Genomic DNA, 25,801 nt, shown 5'->3' with positions numbered 1-25,801 from the left:
GGCCACCAAAGACCTCTGGAAGTTGTAACCAAATTGTGACTCCCCCGTGCCCTAACCTGGCAGAAAAGAAAAAGGAAATGAATGCATACATGACCAACCTCACTGGAAAGTCATTACATTGCATTCTATTTAATTTGGAATGGTGTTTAATAATGCACATGTGGGGCCTGTGTTTGATAAATAATTGTAAATAAAAAAACCTACATACTTTTCATTAAGTATAATTTAATTGAATAAGTGGAAGTGAAAGAGGGAAAATGTGATTTCTTTCTAATAAAGGAGAATATTTGCAGTTCAGGGTTGAAATGAGGGGTCCCAGGTGTTCTCTGAGCTAGGTTGTTCTCTTGCAGATGTTTCATTACCCAAACTTGGTAACCTCATTGATGATGTCCAACTTTTTCTTATTTTGCAAAACACAGCCTCATTTCAAGAGAGTTTGAATTTACTTGGAATCAGAGAAAACCTTTCATGAGTTGCATACTCCTTCTATATTAGAAGAATTTTTTTTAAAAATAAACCAGACACATCCAGCGTATATGTAACAAGGAAGGACAATAATTTAGGACTTGGACGTGGGAAAACAAAAGACATCTGATGGATCTGACTGTTTTAAAATTTATCATTCCAAATAATAATGAGTAATTTTGTGTAAGTTAAACAAATCAGACTTGTTTTACAAATTATGCAAATTCCCATTTTTCCCCCCAGAAAGACTTATTGTTCAGTAAATACAAAATCAGGAAACAAAGAAAATGACATAAAAGTCAGATTAAGGCACAACCTCTTTTACAAAATCACACCCATGATATCTTTTGCCAGCTTTTGCTTAAGAGCTCATGAAACAGCACAACTGCTTGGATATTTTTGGATCAATAATAATACAACTAGAATGAAAAGGAACAGGTGAAATTATGCATTTGTTTATCCAGGATCGTCTGTCCCCAGCCTGGTCCTTCATTCTCCTAAGTTTTCATCCACTGCTGCTATAATTGAGTCCATCCATTTTTTAGGAAGCGTTTAAGTTTGATTAAAAAAAAAGAGGCCATAAGTGACAATCACTGTTTGCACGTTAAAGAGAAATTCAATTAAGAAAACACACAGATTCGCTAAAGCCTTGGGCACAATGTCCAGAGGGCCTCCCAAACTCATTGAATGGTGACTGTTCTTCTCAAAGAAAGGAGAATAATTAAATACATGAAGAGAAATCCTCTTGACTGCATTTTGTAAACTGCTTCTGCTTTCAAAGGAAATCAAAATTAGTTTTTGTCGTAGCCTCATCTATTCCTTTGCTTACATTTTGGAGTGCCGCCTTGGCATGCATCTCAAAGGCGGAGGGCAACCCTCAGCCTGAAAAAGAAGGGGAACTCCTGCTCTGTGTTTCCTCTTAAAGTCCTCTTAACCCTAACCCTAACCCTCAAGGGATTTTGAATGTACCATCAGTTCTCTGCATCTTCATTTTAGGGAAAAAGAAAAACTCTTATTGAAATAGGACCAGCTTGAGAAGAATAATGTTCAAGAATCATCTGAAAAAACTGTTAAAGAAATTTGATAAGAAAAGCATAAATAATATTAGATGCAATATATTTTATTAGAGGAGAGAGAGGGGGGGGAGAGGAGAGTGTGACAGTGTTGGGTAGTGATTTAGGGCATTAGGCTAAAAAACCAGGAGACTGTGAGTTCAGGTCCCATGTTAGACTCAAGTCCATCTGGGTGATCTTGGATCAGTCCCTCTCTTTCAGCTCCAGGAAGTAGGGAATGGCAAATCAGTTTCAAAAATCTTGCCAAGAAAACTTCAGGTGCCGGTCCAGGCAATCACCAGAAGCCAACACTGAATTGAATATGTATGCCTGCCTAGAAATGAACCTTTAAAAGAAGGAAACAAGGCAGCAATCCTCTAATGCCCAGGGCATCCCATTTATTTATTTTCCTCTGTACTCATCTTTCCCCATCAGAATGCTGATCAATATGTAAAGTTTGATTCCACCATTGCTGGCCATGTTCTTGGGGAATTCTAGGATTTGAAGGCCACACATCTACTGTCGATGGTGCCCAGACTGGAGAAGGTCTTTTAGAATCATTAAAATAGCACTCTAAATATTGTAAAGATACAAACAACTCATTTAAATTTTTTTACAATAATTTTTTAAATTAAAGTTTACAGTTACAGAGATTAAAAACTAATACAAATTAAGAAAACCATAAGAGTAAAAAGAAAAAAGTATTGAGAAAAAATGAAAAATTAAAAAATATAGTTAAAAAAACTGTATAAAGAAAGAAATGAGTTCCTCCATCACAAGTACAGTTTCAGTAATTGAATAATCTCTTCTTCTAACATCTTATCTCTTATCTATAAACATATTCTTGAGATGAGGTGAGGCGAGGTGAGGCAAGGCAAGGTAAGACAAGACAAGACAAGATACCTTTATCGTCATTTTTTTTTACTGTGGGCACACTGGCACACATGAAAAATTAAATTCTGTTGCCTGCTCTCAAAAGTGTACATATACATAACAGACATATAAATACATTACATACAGTATAGTTATACACCTACACCCTTACTTATAAATACATATAAATATTAATCACTGTCCATTTTAAGCCTTCATCATTTGGTCCTAATCCAGAAATAGCAACATGTACTGTATATTTTGCTTTTAATCAAATAAACCAACCTTATATACCTTACCTTTGCTTTCAACATTCTTCATCTTTAATCCCTTTAAATAGTGTCCCAGAACTCGATTTCCTTTCATTTTTTCTTTGTCTCTTCTCAAAAACTCTTTCCGAACTTTAACATATTTCTTTTGTAAATCCAAAATAAGACAATTCTTTCTTATAATGTGTCATTTTTAAGTCAACATTCAAATAAACTTCAGTCAGTTGTTCAGTCCAGTGAAAATTGTTCTTCATTTCTGGCCATTTTTAAATCTAATTTTTGATAACCAACAATCTTAAGAGTAATTTCTGAGTGTGTTGTTTGTAAATATTCTTGAATCCTTCCAAAGTTAGAATATTTTCCTCCATTCTATATTAGTGTGTTTCTGCTCCTTTAATTATAACCATTAATCCTTCTTGGTTCCCTCTACTGTCCTATTTTCAGAGTCCCATCTTATCATGATTTTCCCCTAATTAACAACATTTTACCCACAGGAGGGTTTCTTATACTTAATTTAAAATTCTCCATCTATTTTTATAGAATTCTACTCGACTGGAAGGCTTCTTGTAATGAATTTCAAAATCTTATCTCAATCCATCTGGCCCTTTAATCTACTTATAACTTTCCACAGTCAACATTTTTATTACTCTTTTGCTATTTATTCCAAAATAAGATTTTTTAAAATTTTTATTGAACTTTATAAAACTTTTTTTTGCTAAAGATTGAAGGAGGCTCACTTTTATAATAGGAGGGGACTTTAATACCTATCCATTAAAAACTCAAATTGGAATGTATAAGAGCCCCTCTCTGAGGGAGAAGGGCATTCAAAAATGAAAAGTATAAATGAAAATAAAGAAATTTCAAAATTTAATGCTTAATCTTGGATTCATAGACACATGGACAATTATGAACCCTGCAACAAAATCATCTATATTTTATTCAGGTAGATATAAATCTATATCTAGGATAGACTATGTATGGCTATCTAAAACTTTTTTTTTCAGATTTCCTGCATCAAGTTAAAATTTGTACTATTGTCAAAATCCTGCAATAATAATTGTGATCTGTTATTATACATTTACTATTTATGAATGCTAAATAACACAAAAAAATCTGTGGTTATTAAATGTCTATGAACCTAAGACTATGCATTAAATGTTGAAGTCTCTTTATTTTCATTTATACTTTACATTTTTGTATGCCCATTTCTCTCAGAGAGGGCCTTTTATACATTCCAATCTGAGTTTTGAATGGATGGGTATTAAAGTCCCCTCCTATTATAAAAGTGAGTCTCCTTCAATCTTTAGCAAAAAAAGTTTTATAAACTTTATTTAAAAAAATTTTTTATTGCTTTTCTAGTTTTACATTTAAATATTTAAAAAGCAACGTGGCAGATGAGTTAATCGATCATTCAATCACATACCAATATATTTAGTACAAATCTCAAACTATTACATTAAATACTTCCTCTCTTTTCTCCTTAGTGTTTAATGTCTCATGTTTAAATGAATACCATTCTTATTATATCAATTAAATAAAAATAATTTTCTTACATTATCAATAATTTTTAGTTTATACATATCCTGGTTATTTTAACAATCAATCTTTATAGACTATCAATGTCCTAAGTTTTTCCCAATTATTAGTTTCCCTTTAATGTTTAAGTTTAATATTTAATATTTATAATTTCCAAGTTTTAAATAACCACAGTTCCCTTTATCCCAATTCATCACCAAATCTAATATTCAAGATATACATCTTATCTATTTGAATATATTCTATTTCTCACCATCTTATATCAACTAATTAATAATACAGTATAACATTCTTATTTTCTATTAATTTCCAAATGTCTTAAATTTAGTAACCAAAATTTTTCTTATTTCAACATTAAATACTTCCTCTCTTTTTCTCTGGGTGTTTACTATCTCATATTTAAGCTAGTAATTTTTATTATAGCAGCTAAGTAAAAACATATTTATTATATTTATTAATAGATTTTTAGCTTATATATATATATCTTAATTACTTTTGCATTCAAGCCTTATAAGCAAATCAATATTCATATTTAACTTTTAATATTTATACTTCCAAGTTTTAAATGACCAAAGTTTTCTTTATCCCAGCTCATAACAAAATCTAGTACTCAAAATACACATTTGTCTATTTGAGTATGTTCTATTTTGATTCTCACTAATAATTTACCAATTTTCTTAAGACTTATTCTAGCTTGCTTTCTTTGCCAACTCGCCTTCCATATCCCTGCTTTTAAGTCATCAAATAGATCTCCCTGTATTATGATATATATTGTTTGAAGTAGAAAAGGCCATCCGATCACCATTTTTTGGAAGGACTAACAAAATGTCTCTCTATTTTTCCATCTCGACGTAGTTGTCCTGAAATGTTTATCTTCCCTTCAGTCTGTTCTTCCTCTTGATCCTCAGGTTTCTTCTGATTTATATAGAAAGTCTTCTCACTTTTCCATGTTGTCAATCTCTTTTCTGGGTTTTCTATTAACTGTATCTGTTGGTCAGTTGAATCTTCTATCATAGTATTTAATTGTTCCACTTCTTCTATTACATTCTGTGTAGTTAATTCTTTAGTTGTAATCAAAGTTTGGGTTCGTATATCCAGACTGGCATCTTGTTTTTTTCTGTAGCTTCTTATTTCATCAGTAGCTTTAAGAATAGTCTCATGAATTGCTTTCAACATAAAGAGAATCTGTTCCTGATCTTCATCCATGTTCTCTTAGTAGAGTGTTAAGTTGAAAGCTTTACAGTCAGAGAATGAAAATAGTTTTGTCACTAAGTACAGAACACAGCTGGGCTTTTCACAAATGATATTTGTCAAGGTTGCAGTCTTATCTATAGTCTGGGCTGCAAGCCAAGTCTCTTTTAGGCAATAACAGATTGTAATATCAGATTTAGCCACAAGATGTCACCCATACCATTTAGAGTTTTTTTTAGTCCAAAATTTTTATAATCCTTTGTCCAATTTTCCTTCTTTTTGTAGTAAAAACCCAAATCTTCAATAAGAATAAAAAATTCTTTTAGTCCACAAATTTTAAAAAGATAAAGATCCAGTCAGAATCAGGTTATTCTTACAATGTTTTAAGCTCCCCTGAATAGTCAGTTGCCACTGTTTTTAGAGGGTGGGATAGAATCTCCCTTCCCTCTCTCACAGTGGAAAAATACTTTGGGCAGCTTATAGAGGTGGAAAAAATAGTTAGGATTGAAGAGAGGTAGATCTCACCCAGACTCATCCGTGCTGCTTTGTAGGTGCCTGGTAGTAAGTTTGACTTTGGCTGTCTGCAGCCTAGTGATAAGCTATATTGCTATGGCCAGTCTTTCATCTGCCAGTTTGGAAGGCTGCCCTGGATGAAGAGGAAGGGCTACCACCCTCCCACGATCAAGCAGCGATCCCCTCCTTGCTGGTTGCTCCTACAGGGTGACTTTCGACCCTTTCCAGAGTGCCCCAGTGGTGCAAAATCAGGCATGGAAGATGGAGCTCGCCTTCTGAACATCCGCAGCAGCTGTAGCAGCAAACCCTATAAACTTTAATAAAATTTTAAAAAATCTTACTTTGGAATAAAATGTTAATGGAAGCAAGAATGCTGATAGCTTTGAATAAGATTTTACGAATACAAACAGATAACTAGAATTCATTCTATATCATAGCAGTTTAGTGTGTTATAGAGTCTGGTAATCAAATCTGGTAAAAAAATGAAAATGCTGTTATATCAGTTGCATTTTTTGTAATCATTCATGTCACATCACTGAACACTGAAGTTTTTGTGGAAACAATGCAGGTGCAGCTAAATATTTACATACATATTTTTACAACTAAATATTTATATAAATAGGCATCGAAGGTCATTCACAACTATTCTTGTTCTATTTATCATATGTGTATGGAGTTTTAGAAAACACATTTGTCAAACCTGATGCTTCAAGCGATATATTAGGACCACAAGCCCAGAGTTCCCAGATATTATTGTTTTTTGATAATTTACAAATTATTCAATCCTGATTCATTTAGTGGTTTCAGTATTTAGAATTTTGCCATTTTGCTTGAAGCTGTATTATAGAATGTTACTACAGCAGAGCAGTGAGATGACCTAGAGGTGAAGATACTGTCCTCCCACTCTGAAGTTTTGAGAGTTCAATCCTAGGAAGTGGCAGATGTTTCTCTATCAGTGTGCAAAGAGAAAATATCTACTGCATCCTCCACAAAGGTGTCAGGAAGGGCATTCAGCCAGTAAATGCTCAGCTCCATTCAGTCCCCCCAACCCCACCCTGAAGTAAGGGATTATAGGGTGGTAAAAAGAAAAAGAATGTCACTACATCATTAAATTATTTGACAACTAGGTAGTATCAGTTTATTGAAAGTTTATGTGAATGTTAACTCTCTCTCTCTCTCTGTGTGTGTTTGTGTGTCTTTGACTCAGTGTTGTGTGTGTGTGTCTTTGACACAGTGTTGACTGCTAGCATTTGCTTGGACAAGTCCCTGTAGTTTTAGCATCTTTTTCTATATGATTTCCACCTTTTATGAAGGCCATGTGGAGAGAACTATCAGCTATAATCATGGTTACCCTAGTACAGTGTTTCTCAACCTTAACAAGTTAAGATATGTGGACTTCAACTCCCAGATTCCACATCCAGCATACTTGACTAGAAAATTCTTGGAGCTGAAATCCACACATCTTACTGAGCTAGTAGCAACATGAAGTCTGGCCTTTTCATTTCCATGTGAGCTTTGAAACCCACTCCCAACAAAAATTATTCCTGCCTTGAGATGTTCATGAATGTAGCTATAAAATATATACAGGGAATTGTCAAGTTACCACTGTAATGGAGCCTGCCAATTACAGTTGTAACTTAAGACAGTTGTAAAGCAGGCCATCCACATGCCCAACCTGATTTAATGACCTTCTTTGCAGCAATTGTTTATGTGAATCACTGTGGTTGTTACGTGATCCCATTGTTTGCTATGGAGTGTTTTTGCTGAATATTGAAAGTAAAGGGCAGTTTTTGGCAAAACCATCATAAATTGTAATCACATGACTGTGGGATTTTGCAAACAACCATAAATGCCAAGTATCCAAGCACCCAAAATAGGTCATTTGATCATGGGTGGAGTGGGCAGCCATTGGGTCTTCAGAACTGGGTTGTAAGTACCTTTGGGAGGGGGCTTCTGTCATAACTTTGATTGGTCACTAAGCAATTGATCAAGAACTACAGTAAAGAAAAGAAAGAGGCTTGTTCCTTTGAAGGCTTCTTCTGAAAATTCTAAAAACAGTAGTTAAGATTTCATTTGCTATTATAATTACTTTTAATACATTCAGTTATTTATATTGTTGTGGAGTGGGGTGATGCTTGGTTTTTTTGGGGGGGTTATTAATGTCATTTTGGTCATGCAGATTGTGTTGGTAGGAACTGGAGCTGAGCAATATTTTGAGTGTTACAGGTCTCCAGTCCTGCTTTGTACTGTGGATTGCCTATTTCAGGGTTTATATACAATGGTCCATTATGATGTCAGTTGTCTCATAATTCAAGCCATTTCTTCAACTATTGAAGATTTAAGTTGTTGAATGAAATAAAATCCAATTGCTTATTAGCAGATGCTGCTCTCCACTATCTTCTCAAATAGCTTTGTTTCTGAACTGAAATATGAACTAAGGACTCGCCATTTTCTCTAAGTTGTACTCTTTCTGTGGAGTACAAGTTCTTTCCTACTCCATGACCCACTTCTCTCACTGCCTGAAACTTTGTTTCTCCACTCAGAAACTTCTGTCTACATTACAAGCAATAGAGTTGTTTGTCTTTAAAAATGTCATCATGCAGTTGTAGATACAGTTTGCATACTAAGCGTTTTTGTAATTGATCTTTTTGCCTTTTGCTGTGCATTGCAGAAGGTTGTCAACTGCTTCTTCTAATGATCCTGTAAGCAAGGCATCTCACTGAGTAACTGGGGTCAGATTAGCACTGTCAAAATGTGAATCCTACATGCAAACTCTACTATTATACCACAATGTATTTTTTGAAGAAAAAGACATTGTTCAATGCATTATATGCTGAAGGAGGAAAATGCAGAAATATTTATTGTTACTAATACATCCAATAACAATAATGTTTGATGTCATCACAGATTATCCTCTGCAAGCCCTGAGTGCTATTTCAAGCAAACATAGTTTGTGTTTGACTAGCAAGGACAGTTCAAAGGGTCCTCTTTACAGTAACTGAAGGATTCAAACTGAGCCTCAAGAACACTTATATTCACCTATTTAATAATAATAATAATAATAATCAGGGCTTTTTTTCTCATAGAATGCTCAGAACGGAGTTCCGGCACCTTTTTTGGATGGAACCTTGTAGGGTAGGCAAGGCAGGTTGTATGACATGTGTGAGTTCCGGCACCTTTTTCTTTTACAAAAAAAGCACTGATAATAATAATAATAATAATAATAATAATAATAATAATAATAATAATAATAACAACAACAACAATAACAACAACAACAACAACAATAACAACAACAACAACAATAACAACAACAATAACAATAACAATAATAATAATAATAATAATAATAATAATAATAATAATAATAAGTCATCTAATTAGCTGTTGCAAGAAGATCATGCAGACTGACTACAAACAACAGCATGATAAAGTAGCAACAATGGTGCATTGGAAGATTTGGAAGAAATATTATTTGTCTTCAAAAAAGAACTGGTGGAACCAAAAATTAGACAGTGTAATAGAATATGAGGAGGTTAAAGTGTTCTGGGACTTAGTAAACAACAACATCTACCTATCCTAGGTCCTTGGAAAGGACTTAATAGGTGGATAACAATACCAAATCCAGTCTAAACATCTGAGTAACAGTGCAACGAACCATAATATAATCAGCACCATGTTTTTATTTGCCAAAATATAATATAGGATAAAAATCAACACAAAGAATCACATCTTGACCATGGAAATTTGAATTCCAGGCAGGAATCTGGGAATTATCCAAATATTGTTGTAAGGTAAAACATATGCCCAAGCAGAGCTGTAGGAATAGTTGTTGTTGTTTTAAATCAGGGGTCTTCAAACTTGGCCCTTTTATGACTTGTGGACTTCAACTCCCAGAATTCCTCAGCCAGACACGCTGGCTGAGGAATTCTGGGACTTGAAGTCCACAAGTCATAAAAGGGCAAAGTTTGAAGACCCCTGTTTTAAATCCACAGAAATACTTAGTTCTTATAAAAAATAGTATCATCTGTTTGTTATTTCATCTAAAGAACGGGTGTGAAACTCGCCACGTCACGTGACATGTTGCGACGTATCACGACTGTTTTTGTATTGCCGGAGCTGGGGTGGGTGTGGCCTCCATATGATGCAACCGGCCTGTAGGCCGGCAGTTTGACACCCTTTATCTAAAGCACAAATAGGGATGACTTTTTTCCCCCAATACTGTACCCCTTTTAATAATTATATCTCTATATTTTGCATTTTTCCCAATTCTTTTTCCTTGATTATGTTATCCCTAGATATTGTCACATTCACATCATTTTGTTTTCTTTTTAATTATTATAGTGTTATGTGTGTTGTATTCTAAGTGTGCAATCATAACAAGCTTCATCTTTCCCTAATGAGATACTAAGAAACGTATCTGGACATGAATGTGCATTTAGCCAGACTCTTTCTGCTTAGCATAAGCACACAGAACCGGAATGTGGCATATGGTGTTTGTCATGTTCACACTTTACAATTTTAGGTATATCTTCCTTTAAAAAAAGTGTACTGTGTGTTAGATTTAGAGAGGATGTTAATCTTCCCACAGACTATCAGGCAGGCATTGTGGCAATGCAAATCTAATATTGAATGTCAATTAGATACACTGAATATAGCTACTATAATTGAGCAGAACAAGTTAATGTTCACCTAAATTAAGTCACCTGAAATTTAGACTGAAAGGGGACCTAACTGAGCAAATAGTTTTAGGATGGCTTTTTCAATTCAACTAACAGCTTGAATCTAATCCATTGTGGTGTAGGATTAAGAGATAAGGCCCAGTAGCAGTAGGAGTCATTTTCTTTCTTACTATTAACCATCTTTTCCTTGCTATCATCCTTGTTCTCTTCCCCTGCTGGTTTGTCAACATTCCTATTGGTAGTAGCTCATAAGCAGATTGCTGTTAAGCCATTAGCTGAAGGTGATTTTTCTTTGTCGTTCCCCACACTTTGCTCAGATTGAAAGCACTGGGTAGGGGGCCTCTCACACTCTAGAGCAGGGATAGGCAACCTCGGCTCTTTTATGACTCATGGACTTCAACTCCCAGAATTCCTCAGTCAGCCAAGCTGAGGGGAAAGAGAGAGGTTTCCAAGCTGAGCCAAGCTGGCTCAGGAATTCTGGGATTTGAAGTCCATGAGTCATAAAAGAGCCGAGGTTGCCTACCCCTGCTCTAGAGCCTTCCATCTGTATATCAAGTGCTCCAGCAGGCTAGTTCCTTTTCATGTTGCATTAACCACTCAAGCATTTTGTGCTGCTGAATGTCATCTTCTTTAACATTTTCTTGAACAACTTCTAAAGGTCTTAACTGTATGACAGATGGGCCGTTGAAGGGTCAGCTTAATGGCTTGGCTTGATGGTGTTTATTATTAGTGAAGTATTGTTTAAATAAATCTTCCCCAGTTCCCTCTGCTTCACTGGCACTGACATCATTTCTATATGCCCAAAGCTTCTTTCTTTGAACAAGGTTCTTGTTTTTTTTTCCAACCAATGTCCACAGGATATGTAGTCACAGACCATAAACACAGTAGTGGGAGCAAGACCAGAAACAGAACAAATTTGGACTTCCAGTTAAAATGCTATGCTCCAAAAAGCTGAAAAGTTTAAAATAATGCTGGAATGACTCATGATTCACAGATGTGAAGCATATTTGCATATGAACATCAAGTGCCTAGAATAAATTATTTTTGTAGCTACTGAAACAGGAGTTGCACTGAAAAAAGTCCACTGTATTTTTTTCCCTGACCATATTTTCCATTCAATGAGAATGAAATGAGTTTGAATTTTTGTATTTATGTATGTTTTCAAAATGAGGTTTGTCAAAATGGAAAGCCTGAAAGGTTGTGAAGTATCAGCTCTTCTAGATAGGCCAGATCAAGAAACATACATGGCAAGGAAAGTTTACTTTATGGTTGTATAACAGTAGAATTTTGAAAGTCTGTCCAAATTTCTCTGAGTTCTAACTTATACTAAACAAAATCAAGCAGAACTATTTTGAGTTTCTCTCTTGCTTCCATATGTGGACTGTTTAATCACTTCTTCAAATCTTTCCTTAACAGTTCTTTCATACATTCTCTAAAGTCATCTCTAAATTCCTTTATAGGTTGTGACATTCTTCCCTTTACCTCAGATATCCAAAATGATTGCATGATGTCCTTTCTTTTCATTGTATTGTCAGTTCTCTGATAGTCTTGTATTAAATCTCAAAGGGATTTCTTTCACTGAGTTTCTTTTAGAACAGGATCTATGACCAGCCAGAGAAGGTGCAAAGCAATGGAAAAATATAGACCAGAAAAGAAAACCAACAATAACACCTTCCACTTCCTCACAGCAATAAAATGTTTAGAAATAAATTCTAAAGCATGTTGGAAACCGAAAAAAGAAGACGGCTGAGAAATGGTGGAAGGGGGAGATGGGACATCATTAATTACAGAAATTACATATGACAGGCTTTGATTAATAGTCCCATTTTACAGATCAGATGCTAAGATGCAGAAACAAAAAAAAAGAGAATAATTTACCTAACCCAACTTGACTTCTTTACTGTGCTTGGATATTTGAACTATGTACTCAATCAAAATTGCTAGAGTAGTAGACTTGCTCTATAGTATTATAGTTAACAATCTCTGGGCAAAATCCTTCTAGAATGAAGTACTTTTGAAAATTTAAACATGGTCGATGTATTTGCATGTACTTCATGAAAAAAATATATAAAAGAGCTTCCATTTATTTATTTATAACATTTATATGGCCACCCAACTGAAAGAATTTGACTCTGGGTAGCATACAAAATCATTAAACAAAAAAAAAAAGAAAAAGGAAAGAAAAAAGAAACAATATATGCCTCCAAAACATAGTAAAACAATTAAATGGTAATCAGAACTGAAATTTGTTGTAGCTTACCTCTGGGAACTCTACTCATTCTGACCCAAGTGCCTGGGACAAAAGCCAGGTCTTAACTGCCTTTCTGAACACCTGCAGGTTCATGCCAGAGGGCAATATTAAAAACATCAACTACTATAGTATTTACAACCACCACATACTCTGTTAAAATTCATCCCTCCTTCTCTCTCTCTCTCTCTCCCTTATCAAGTCAGTCAAAATTACAGGTGTGCTTAGGATGCTCATATTATAGACTTGTAAATGAATCTAAAGAAAGAGCTTTACATGTTCATTTCTGCCACATGTATACAGTATATATCATCCACATTAGCTGCCTGGAAGCTGGTTTTCCTCATTTCTTTGTTCCTTTTTTTTTAACATACAGAAGTTGTGATTTTTAAAGATGAGTCCGTTGACTCTGCTCTTTTTGACATGTTGACTTCCTTCAAATAGTTATTTTGAAAAATCTGAAATATTCCTGTTACAGCTACTTGAATTCATTATAAGCTTTATTTTTCAAAACAACCATAGTTTCTTTGTATCTTTGCAGAGGTGATTATTCTGAAAAAGGTGTTATAGAGTTTGGAGGATTGAATTATTTAAAAAGGAATAATTGAAGAATTCATTTGACAGATCACATTTTTCTATCTCTGGATAATTTCTTTTCATATTTTACAAGTATAAAATAAAAACTTCAGAGAATCAGCCATCCACTAGAATAATAATAAGAATGCTGTACTTAGAGAATCCATATCTTTCTATTGCCTATAAACTCAATAATCTCATTCCTGCATAACAATGTCATAATATAGTTTATTGTCATGTGTAAACATATCCATAGTGGCTTTATATTATTTCTTCATCAAATTGTGATTAAAAATCTAGCTTAGTATGTCTGAATGTAACCAATAACAGGTTTCCCACCCTTCACTTTATGTTATGTATATATTTTAGATATGACTTAATCACAGTGTGTTAGTATGAGACCCCGAAAAACAAAAGTATGTGTTCAAGGTTGTGAGAAATAAGAATCTCCTCTTCAGCTCCTGATAAATGGTAAAGATTGTACAGTATCTCTTTTTCATAATAGAATCCAGTATCTGCTAGAAAATGTCTGCTCTTCTGCAGTACAAATAAGAGTATTAAACAGACTCTGATTAATTTTGAGACTTCAAATTCTATTCCTCAATTCCCCTCTGCCCAAAATGTGATTTGTGAAATAACAAAGTCAAGATCCTCTGATCGTTGCCCTTTAACGTCTCTTTTTCACATGGCCGGCCTTCAGAAAAAGCTATTTTACTAGAAGAAATTAGATTTCTGGTTATCAGGAGCCCTAAATAGACATGAATTACAAGAACGTCCTTTGAAAATCCCATCCGGCACTTCGTTTCATTAAATCCCATGAAGCGACCTTAATTTAGTGGAACACCGGATGGGTTGCTCCTTTAACCTATTAGCACTTTGGCCAGTCCCATAAAGCATATTCATGGTTGATTCCATCAAGAAGGACAACAGTGGGATTAATATTATTTCAAGATACAGTAAATGCCACAGTGATGAAACTGTTCAACATCTGGTGCTCACCGTGTCATGTTGAATGCATTGACATTTACTCTGCTATCGTTTCATTTTCAAACGTTCGGGTGAGTGTGTCAGCATGCAATATAGCACCTCGAGACTCACATAGAGCTGGGGGCAGGAAGAGAAGTAGTTTCCAATGTGATACATTCCCGTGTACTACTATGAAAAGCCAGCTGTTGATGCTTCCCACATTATAGGCTACTACTTGCATTAAGCAGTAAGAAAATTTCATTCCCTATTCAACTGGGTTATGCATATCAGTCAAATTTTGAATGCCGATCTTTAATCTTAATTCCAAATGGATTGCACTGTTTATTATCTCATGCACGCAATTTGACTATATAGGATGATTCCTTATTTATTTCTAAACATTTTGTGATATTTTTTTAATCTCTTATAACCAGAAAGAGTACTTGTAAGGGTATATTAAAAGGAAAAAAATTTTTTGTTGCCATGATACAAAAAATATAATAAATGTGGCAGCAGTCCTCTTTCTCTGCACTTTGCTTGAAGCCTTGAGCAACAATACCGTAAATGATTCTTAATGATTCTTAAGAGTGTAAAATAGATGTGTAAAAGCAAATTCTATTACAATCCACAAGAATGTTGCCACAGATGTCAGCAGAGTCAAAATTTCCCTTTTCATACTGACTGAAACTTGGAAAGAAGCGTTGTTCTAACTTGCACGCCGTGAAGCTGTGAATGAAAGCTATCTGTAGTTCTGATCTCTTCAAGCCGTTCTCCTGGCATGTGCTTGGAGAGTCAGGCAATTGGATTTTTGCCTGCTAAAAGTCATGTTTGCATTGTCTTCATACCAGTTTCTTTTCTATGCTATCAGCTCAATCATCATCCAGCCAAGGCAACCTCTGTTAAAATAAACACTCCCCTAGCACATTCAGCTTAGTGTAAATTCCAGCAGGCCAGTTAATTTGTTTCTGAAATATCAGAACTCTCTAAGTGGATGCCAGAATTTGACACTGGTTCTTTCCTAAAAAGTTTGAGTCACGAAACCCTGCCACAAAAGATCTTGATGGAAAAGGGTGTGGGTGTCTTCTTTATCCCCCCCCCCCGCAAGGTGATATTCTACCCTTGCTGAGGTGGTGAAAAATTGCTTCAAAATCTCAAGAAAAGGCTTTGTGTCTTTTTCAAAACTTTGAAACTCGGCCAAAGGTTTTTCAGTCAGCCAGTGTGTTGTGTTCAAAGGCAATGAAAAACATCTCTTTGGGACGACAGGGAGGTCTGCAAAAAAAGTTCTGCCAAAGGAGTCCTCAGGCCAAGAGAACTTCCCGATTGGCTGCTAGTCTTGGTAAATGAAGTTTGGCAATATAGCCGGAAGATTTTAACCATCAACATCTTTAGCCTAGAGACAATGCTGGAGAAACCCATTCCACATACTGCTAACTGATACTTGAACCGTCATAATGTGCCCATAGAGAACATACATTTTGAGGTAGTCTAAAACTCCAATCCTCTTCTCTTGTGTGGGAACACAGAGAAGACCCCATGTAATAAACTTAACTTAAGCTGGGGTAAAATTTAGGTGAAATGTATTTATGGTAAGAGCAGTTCAGCAACATATTTCCATAATCTAGAGTGGTGGGAGGATTCTCCATGGCTGGAAGACTTAAGGCAGAAGTAAAGCAGCTATTTGATTATGGTGGTTTAAGGAAAGATTCCTAACTGATACCCACATCTTCTTAATCTGAGGTAGGTAAGTGGAGGAAATCTGCTGAACTATTCTTGTCTGTTCCTATCTGCACATCCAGGTGCTGAAGGGCCCATTTGTACAGGCCATATAACTATTGTGAAACTTTACCATCTGCAAATCTGTCCAGGTGGAGTTAAAAATCCAGCAAAAAGACAGCAACAGCCCTGCATCCCTTATGATCATAGGAATGCATCCAGTGCCATCCTTTATACATGTTGTTCCTTCTCTCCTAATGATAAATCACATTATGCAAGGATGAAAATACACTGCCAGGCTGAAAGCACCCATTCCCATTTACCATCTCAACTCTCCAGATTTGGATCTATGCCAGGTGGAGTTGAATGTATTTGAACTCCCAATGTCTCAGCATTAATTCAGTCTGGCACAACCATGCAATATGTGCAAGCAATATTTCCTTAGTGCTTCATCTTGTTGATGGATTTTTGTTTCCCCCATGTCGTCGTGACTGCAGCAGATTCCTTCTGCTTTTTATTCTTTAAATATGCCATAGTTGCAAAGCCCATTACAGCAGCTTCCTTTATCTTCACAGATGTGTGTAGATATACACGGCAAGATGGAATGTTTCTGTTTGTTGAGCAGCCAGTCTGGGCAGCTGGGGCTGTGTCAAATTACACCTGGCACAAAAATGGATCAGCAGCAATCTGAAGAATTGCATTCAGGTGTGGAGTACTATTCTTAGCATGTCCTGGGGATGCTGGAAAAGCTGCACGAAGTTGTCTAGTTTCATAAATTGACTCAATCATAGCCCTTCTTTCCCACCGATAAGATTCTCTCACTTCAGTACTTTCCAAATCTATAAGTACAAATGGGAATTCTAGTTTTAGCAGAATAGGTTCAGTGTACTGCCATTATCCCATGGCTGTGTATAATACTGAGAAAGTTCCTATCCCATATAATAGATGTGGCCTAGAGATCCACATCAGCTGAGTTACAAATATTTACATAATATTGATCTGAGACTCTTAACATCTTCTTCAGGAAAAGGTAAATTTGGCTTCACATTTATAATCACACTAAGGTTCTGTCTGCAATAAGATAAAACTCCAATTTCAGAGAAAGATGGAAGTAATATGAGAGAGGCATTCTTCCCTTGATCACATTTATTTCCATTTTGTTCAGCTAAATGGGCTTTTCAGGTTTCTGTAGAGCTGCAAATTTTGTCCAGGGGTCACTGAAGAAACAGTTGTACCTCACAAATGACCAACCCAACATTACAAGTCACTTTCTCAAAAATTGCTGCTGGTGGCCCAAATCCTTCTAAATCACCTGGATATTTTGACTTACTATTTGGCTTTGTTATCTTGTTATCTTGCTTATCTTTCAGTGTTTCTTCTATTGTGTGTGTATGTGTATGTATGTATAAAATATGATAAAATAGTTGTTCACTGTTACTCCTTACTACTAATTCTTCAACTGATTCCCTATACTTATTGAAAACCTCTGTGTGTATTATGTGTGGTGTGTATTGTGTGTGTTCTATATATGTTTCAATAGTGTTTGGGGGTCCCTGCACAAGATGGGTTAGAAAGGGAGGTAAATTGTACATGTACATTCACTAAACACTGGGCATAATATTAAGAAGCAATCTAACACTAATCCTGCATGAAACAATAGAATGTTAATGAATGTGAAATGTTGTGAATTTTCTGTATCAGCTTGTTAAAGGGGAAAAGGGCCACTCTGATAAAATAAAAATCCTTCTGGGTCAAATAGAATACCTTGGGTGCTGATCAGCTGTGGCTGAAGAAGTGGTGATAGGGCTAGAGGTGGCAATGGCGATGAATCCTGGAGGTGCTCAGCAATGGGTCCTTCAGCCTGGTGGCTGCTGTGGTGGTAGTGGGTGAATTGATTATTTAAATAAACACTGGCACAATGCTACTACGTTATCGTAAAAATGTTGATCTCATGATGTCTGTGTCATCACTGCACCTCAAAGCAGAAGTAAATATAGTGAACTGCTATATTCTGCTAAGGCAATCTCTTAAAATCTCTCTCTCTCCCCCCCCTCTCTCTCTCTCATTTCAGCCATATAAATGGCCACCTGTGGGTTAAGACTTCATTTCAATCAAAGTCTTAGCCAAGCCATCAATGATAGCAGAAGTGATCTTCCCCTTCTCGACCAGCTTATTGGGGGAGGAAGAAGAGGGAGATGTTGAAATAAAAGAGAAGGAGAGAATATCAGGTCCAGCTGCTTTTTGATCCAGCCTCAGCCATCTCTTCTTCCCTCAATCCTGCTTTCCTTTGACAACTGATATGGTATCTACTACTAAACAATGCCTGGGTTCACACAATACTTTATAAGCCAAATCTGGGCTTAGGGCACTACATAAATCCAGACACAGTTTGCAGTGGATAATGCAGGTGTGCATAGGAGCCAATGAACCCTTTGTTCTTTCTCTACTTTTAATAATTAGTTGAACATTGTAAATGTCTGACAAAAACTAGGCAATGCCCCATTCTGTTTTAGCAAGCGGCCAGTTAGATGCTTACAAAGAGGATCTGAAGGCAAGATCTTCTCCAGTAACTGAGCAACCAGCAACCAGCATGAAATAATATGCTGTTGTGGAACCTGGATGTTCATGTAGCCAACACTGAACTTGACTCATAGTCATTGATAGGGTTACCGAACAAATCCATGAATGCCAGTGCATACGAAAAAAATGGTCTCCAATCCTTTCTCATCAAAATTGTAAATACAATTCTGTGAAATTATATTCACCCACATTCAGATGTTTTAGCTGCTCAATATTATCTCATCTTTGCATGAGTCCTTCTGGTATATAAAGGGAACTAGAATGAGTAGCATCCAAGTTTAGTGCTTGCTTCATTTACCGTACTTCATGAACAGTCATTCAACATGTACTGTGCCAGGGTGAAAAAGTAATCATATGCCTAATTTAACCAGGGATAAGTAAGACCAGTTGTGTGGGTACTTCATAAAAGAATCAGGACTAATTTGAGCCAGTTCTCCTCTTTCATAAATCTCCCCAATTCCCTCCTACTCTCTCACCACACATTACAGTGAAGTTTTCCCCCATTCATATTTTGATGGCGTGCCTCAGATGGGATGTTTGGAGACATGACTCCTGAAAGAAATCTCCAAAGACCTCCATTAAAGTCATTGGTGCCTATCAAAATGTTCCAGAACAATTTCTATAATTCTAGGGATCCAGCACTTTAAAAAAAATTGGGACAACTGCATCTTTCCAAAATTACTGCAGAAGTATAGCATAAAATTGGCCCCAAAACCATAAATAACTTCAAGCAATATCCAGGGATTTGTAGGCAACTCCCACCTTGGTTTAATTCACTGAGCATCACTCCATCATTAAAAAAAGCACTCTATAAAAAGGGGATTCACAGGAGTAGAAAGGCAGAAATTTAATGCTAATATCAAATTTGCTGAAAAGCACCAGCATATCTTGCATGTTTCTGGATAAATATTCTATTGACAGATGAATCAAAAGTGGAACTTTGGGGCTGCATCACGTTATGTGTGGTGGATATGAACACAACATTCCACAAGAAATTCACGCCAACTCTAAAGCATAGAGATGGCAAATTTGTTGCCTGAAGACCTGGATAATTTGCTATAATTAACAGTAGTGTGATTTCTGCTTTGTATCAGACAATTTTGTAGTAGAATTTGAGACCATCTGTCCATCAGCTAACACACAATATGGTCATGTACAAGACCATGACTTAAAACATATAAACAAGTTTTCAAGAGAATGAATGAAAAAGAACCAATTCTTTGTAAAACTCCAGGTCTAAATCCACACAACTATTATAGAAGGACATGAAACGAACAATTCATGCCAGAAAAACCTAGAAATATGACTGAATTGAAAAAAATTGCCATGGTGGAATGGCCAGAATCCCTACACATTGATCTAAGAGACTGATGACCAATTCCTGCAGCTTAAAGTAGTGCAACTGCTTATTGAGTCTAAGAGGGTAATTACTTTTTCACATTGACACATCAACTGTTGGATGACTTTTTAATGACTTTAATGACTTTTCTAGCAAGCATCAAACTCAGTTATTATTTATTGAAATGGGGTCTCATTATATATCAGTAGGACCACACAAAACTTTGGTAACACTGTACAAAAAGTATGCAAAAATTCACAACATCTAAAGGAATGTATCAAAAGTGTATACTTCAGATTTTAAACCCCCCCAAAATTATGACCACCATGAAATTTCTAATGAAATTTAATCTTCTTAGTACACCATCTATCCAGAAATGGGTTAGACTTCAGGTACTAACATTGTAAATCATTAAAAAGCATGAAAACTGAATTAATGTTTACTACAAACTCCTTTACAATTAATCAATTATAAAATACAATTATATTAAAATCAATTATAAAATAAATGTAATAAATATGCAACTGCTGCCAATATCTATTATCAATGAAACCTGTCGCATCCTTAAGTTACTTCACTTTCCTAAACATGATTCATATGTAATTGATAAAATAGGGTGAGGGCCAGAACCCAAAATATATCAAAAGAAATTTATTGTAATGATATCATTAATATAAAAACAATGTGTTTTGAATGATAAACTCTAACTTGTAAATAGTAGTAATAGTGAATGGTGAAAAAAAATCAGGTCTAACTAAAGTACTTTTATATAATATATCAAGATAGGTGGAAAATCAATTTTAAAAAAATCCAATAATAAAATAATGGGCATATAACAAATATTACCTTGTGTCATGCTAAACATTAGATGTCAACCGTCCCATTGGCATATGCAGCAAAAGAAACTCCTGGGACATTATTTTACAAAGAGTGCAACTTTACTGATAGATCCATATAAGCACAGTAGAAAGCAAATGCAGTTCTACCTTTTGGCGCAAAACGTTGCATAGTTAAAATCCCCTCCCCCACCCCCGGGCCACCCACTGCCCAGTGTCCACCAATGCAGTGCAATCTCTTTGCTTTGGGAAACAGTCTGCTCGGCTCAGAAGGCTTTCATCGTCTGACCTTGAGGGTGTCGAAATTCTCCCAGGCCACAAATGGTGCACATGAAACCTTTAATTCCCGCCCAGCCACCCATACACTCCAATCATCCCTCCCCTCCCCCTCTCCCTGGTTTCTGTTGTCTGGCTACCAGCGAAAGTGCAAAGTGAGTCGGCCTTTATTTTTTTATTTATTTTAATCCCATTTATATCCCGCCCTTCTCCGAAGACTCAGGGCAGCTTACAAGCTTAGCAATAGCCTTCATTCTATGTATATGCCTGCTTATTAGGGCTTTCACACACACCCCAAGCGGCATTATTACAAAGTCAGCTTAATTGCCCCCAACAATCTGGGTCCTCATTTTACCTACCTCGAAAGGATGGAAGGCTGAGTCAACCTTGAGCCTGGTGGAACTCGAACCTGCACTAATTGCAGGCAGCTGGTGTTACTTAAGGAGGCATTAGCCCACTGCTCCACCAAGGCCTTGATATTAGACATGAGAATTCAGATTGCTTTTGATACTTGCTAATGTTTTATCAATATTCATTGCATGGACATTCATGGCGTGGAACTAGGAAGCAACTGACCCTAAGTCAGGGGTAGGCAACCTTGGCTCTTTTAGGACTCGTGGACTTCAACTCCCAGAATTCCTGAGCCAAGGTTGCCTACCCCTGACCTAAGTCTAAGCCCCAGAGTTTTCCTCTAAGTTTTCTTAGCTTCTGATCCTCAGCATTCTTATAGTAGCTTCTTCCACAAGTGATAACGGGTTGTGTGAAGGCATGCTTGTTCAGTCGGTGAATAGATTGGATGAAGTTAGGACTGAATTAAATACATGCTTGATTTCCTCATTTGGGCCAAAATACCAATACAGGTAGTCCTTGATCTATGACCCCCAACTGAGCCCAAAATTTCAGTTGCTAAGTAAGACCGTCATTAAGTGAATTTTGCCCCATTTTATTGCCTTTCTTGCCACATTTGTTAAGTAAATCCCTGCAGTTGTTAAGCTAGTAACACAGCTGTTAAGTGAATCTGGCTTCTCCCAGTGACTTTGCTTGTCAGAAGGTCCAAAAGGGGATCACGTGACCTCAGGATACTGCAACCATATTAAATATGAGTCATTTTCCAAGAGGCTGAATTTTGATCACACGATCACGGGGATGCTGCAACGGTCATAAATATGAAAAACAGTCCTACGTCATGTTTTTCAGTGCTGTCGTAACTTTGAACGGTCACTAAATAAACTGTTGTAAGTCAAGGACTACCCTGGCTCATTCAAGATAAGCATTGCTTGAAACTGGATCTAAAGACTTATCTGTTCGAACAAGCTGGCCTGGCCTGATGGGATGGGGTCGGGTTTTATGTATTTTAACCTATTGTTATAGTTTTGGGCACTTTGTTTAATCTCTTAATTTTTGTATTTTGTCTTTTAACATGTATTGCCCTGTTCACCGCCCTGAGTCCTTCGGGAGAAGGGCGGTATACAAATAAAATTATTATAATTATTATAATTATAATTATTATAATTATTATAATTATTATAATTATTATAATTATATTATTATTATTATTATTATTATTATTATTATTATTATTATTATTATTATTATTATTATTATTTCACAGGCATCTGTGCTATAACTGAGAGGCTACCGGAGAGGCATTTTTCATCCCCTAGAACTGTGCTCTCTCTCTCTTTTTTTTTTTTAAAAAAATCCATTTATATCCCGCCCTTCTCCGAAGACTCAGGGCAGCTTACAAGCTTAGCAGTAGCCTTCATTCTATGTATATGACTGCTTATTAGGGCTTTCATACACCCCCCAAGCGGCATTATTACAAAGTCAGCTTATTGCCCCCAACAATCTGGGTCCTCATTTTACCTACCTCGGAAGGATGGAAGGCTGAGTCAACCTTGAGCCTGGTGGGATGCGAACCATATATATATCCAAGACTGTATTTACAATGAACTTGATGTGCTGGTAGGTTATCCATTTAGTACATGCTGCATTTTCACCTCAGTTTGCTCAGTTGTTCTGGGGTTGAAATAACATATTCTAAAATGAGTTCTTTGTGGGCTGCCACAAAGAAGAGGGAGTCAAGCTATTCTCCAGAGCAACTGAAGGCAAGACAAGAAGCAACAGATGGAAACTAGTCAAAGAGAGAAGCAACCTAGAACTAAGGAGAAACTTCCTGACGGTTAAAACAATTAACCAGTGGAACAACCTGCCTCCAGAGGTGGTGAATGCTCCAACACTGGAAGTTTTTAAGAAGAGACTGGACAGCCATTTGTCTGAAATGGTATAGGGTTTCCTGCCTGAGCAGGGGGTTGGACTAGATCAGGGCTTTTCAACCAGTGGTACAGGTACCACCTGTGGTACATTGGCACCTGGCAGGTGGTATGTGACCATCCTAGAAAAAGAGGTAGTGGGAGAGAGGAATGAGCTGAACCGGTGGTGGCACCGCACAAGCCTGAGCGAGAGATGGCTGGAGCTGCAGGGCTGTCAGGGCTCAGTGGAAGCACCAGGATCAGCGCCAGGCTCCAGCTGGAGCTCAGGGCTGATCCTGGTACTTCTGAGCCCAGAAGAAGTGCCGATCAGCTGGAATGTTGCAGCATCTCCAGGGTCTTGTGATTTACATTCAGATGCTTGGCAACTGATTCATATTTATGATGGTCACAGTGTCCCCGGGTCATGTGCAGTGACCAAAACCTGCTGCAACCACCTAGCAGACGGGGGGGGGGGGAATAAAAACCAAACACCCCCCATCCCCACTGCCAATCCTCAACAGAAATGCTCACAACAATGAAAACCTTGGGCAGGAGGAAGAGTGCCACCAGGCGGGCAGGCAGGTGTCTTGCTCGGCTGTGGCTTTGGGGGCACTTTTTTCAGTGCCATTGTAACTTTGAACAGTCACTAAGTGAACTGTTGTAAGTTGAGGACTACCTGTACTTCATCACTTTTTTCCTTTTTTTTTGGTCAAGTTTTTGACACCTTGCTAGGTGACTGGTGTTACTCGGATTTTGCCATATCTTAAAAGTGGTACAATGGGTGAAAAGGTTGAAAAGCCCTGGACTAGATGACCTCCAAGATCCCTTCCAACTTTTTTATTATATTATTATTATTATTATTATTATTATTATTATTAATAATAATAATAATAATAATAATAATAATAATAATAATAATAATGTAATTTAGTGCTGCCTTCCTTGTTTCAAGTGTAGATGTATCAGGACTTAGTTTGCCTTTTTTTGGTAAGTGCTTATTAAAATCGGCAAAGGTCATCATAAATGAGACAGAAATAAGTTGAGATTTTGAATGTGAGAGAAAATAGCCTGATAGATTCACCCACGTAGGCAGAAGACTCTGAATTTTTGCTCTTAAAAGTCTGGGTTGGAATCCCTCATCACTGAGCCTTGCGGTAATTAATTACGATTGCCACATTGTCTCTTTAATTCAGAAGTAGTTACATACAAAATTAATCATTTAGGGACTGAACCTGCCTGGCATTCCAGAAGATTCCATTTTTCTCCCTGGAACCTCTCAAAGCAGCCATTTGAGGATTGGTTCATAGTTTTCTAGATCTGGTTCAGTGTTTTGGAACAGAAATTGGATTGCAGTATATCAAATATGGTTAAGCTTCAAAACCATAAATTCATGCCAAAACGACTAGATGGACACATATTTAGAAATTGTTCACCTGACAGGTAACAGATGTAATAGACCTCTGTACCTGCTATCTACTAATCAGGCAACTTTTGACAGGTAGGTAAACCAGCCATTCTAAACAGCCCACCTACACTCACTCAGCTCTCCCATTAAAAAGAACACTTGGTGATTATTTTTCTTATCAGCATTTGGGAGGGAAAGCAAAGCAAAGGGAATTAATTGTGTTTCTTCACTTGTTCGTCTTTAAATAGGAAAGACAGCTCCACTTGTTACTGAGGCACACAGTAGAGATTGGTGAGAAGGCCAATGCTCAGCATCTTTAAAATTATTTTCTTCAGGCTTGTGGACTGGAGGAAAACACTTTAAGCAACTCTCTGGCTGTGCCTTTAGATTGCCATTTTAAAACTCAGGTAAGGTGCTCTGGGGGAAAATGGTTGCCTCTTTTATTTTATGCGCTGACAGATCAATTTCCAAAGAAGCTGAACACAATTGAAATTGTAGAAGGAGCTGGCTTCACCTTAGCCAGGAACTGCTTCAGAAATCCAGATATTATTGTTTGGGAAATCCAGACTTCATTTGGGTGTTTCAGATTTGCTTGTCTGTTTATAAAAAAAATAACTTTCAGCAGGGGCGGTTCTCTTCAATGGACAGAAGAATATCACATTCCCTTTTCCCCAGTTTAAGTGGTTATTTCCCCCCCCTGAGAATCCTGCAGTTTAAATGGTCTTTGGGACACTTGAATATAAGGAGCGCAGAGAAAATAATTACATATTTAGACTAAACATAAAATCCGAACAAACAATCTGGTAGGGGCCCAAAGACTCAACCGGTATAAAGTTGTGACCATTTTTATTATCATTAAAGTCTAACCCAATAACCTACCTAGGTGCTGAATGGAAGCATATTTCAACAAGGTTCTAGTCCAAGCCTTCGTTTCATTGTTTCCAGCAAAACTTTTCCCACTTTGTTCACCTCAGATGCTGGGCTCTATCAGCATTTTAGAGCCATCTGCTCTGAAACGAGCCAATCAGT

General features: G+C 36.7%; 1 long non-coding RNA gene across 1 annotated transcript; it reads right to left on the bottom strand.

Annotated features, from left to right (window-relative positions):
- On the bottom strand, positions 1–25,716 carry LOC310644771. Its single transcript, XR_014493380.1, has 3 exons — positions 25,652–25,716; positions 1,295–1,450; positions 1–56 (listed from the first exon to the last, which is right to left on the bottom strand). It is a non-coding gene; the product is annotated as an uncharacterized lncRNA (long non-coding RNA).
- Between the last annotated feature and the right edge of the window lie 85 nt (positions 25,717–25,801).

Source organism: Vipera ursinii (genome assembly GCF_947247035.1).
Source record: "Vipera ursinii genome assembly, chromosome: 1".
Classification (NCBI taxonomy): Eukaryota; Metazoa; Chordata; class Lepidosauria; order Squamata; family Viperidae; genus Vipera; species Vipera ursinii.
Note: the sequence above shows the minus strand (reverse complement) of the source record. Positions and strands in the feature narration are given on the sequence as shown.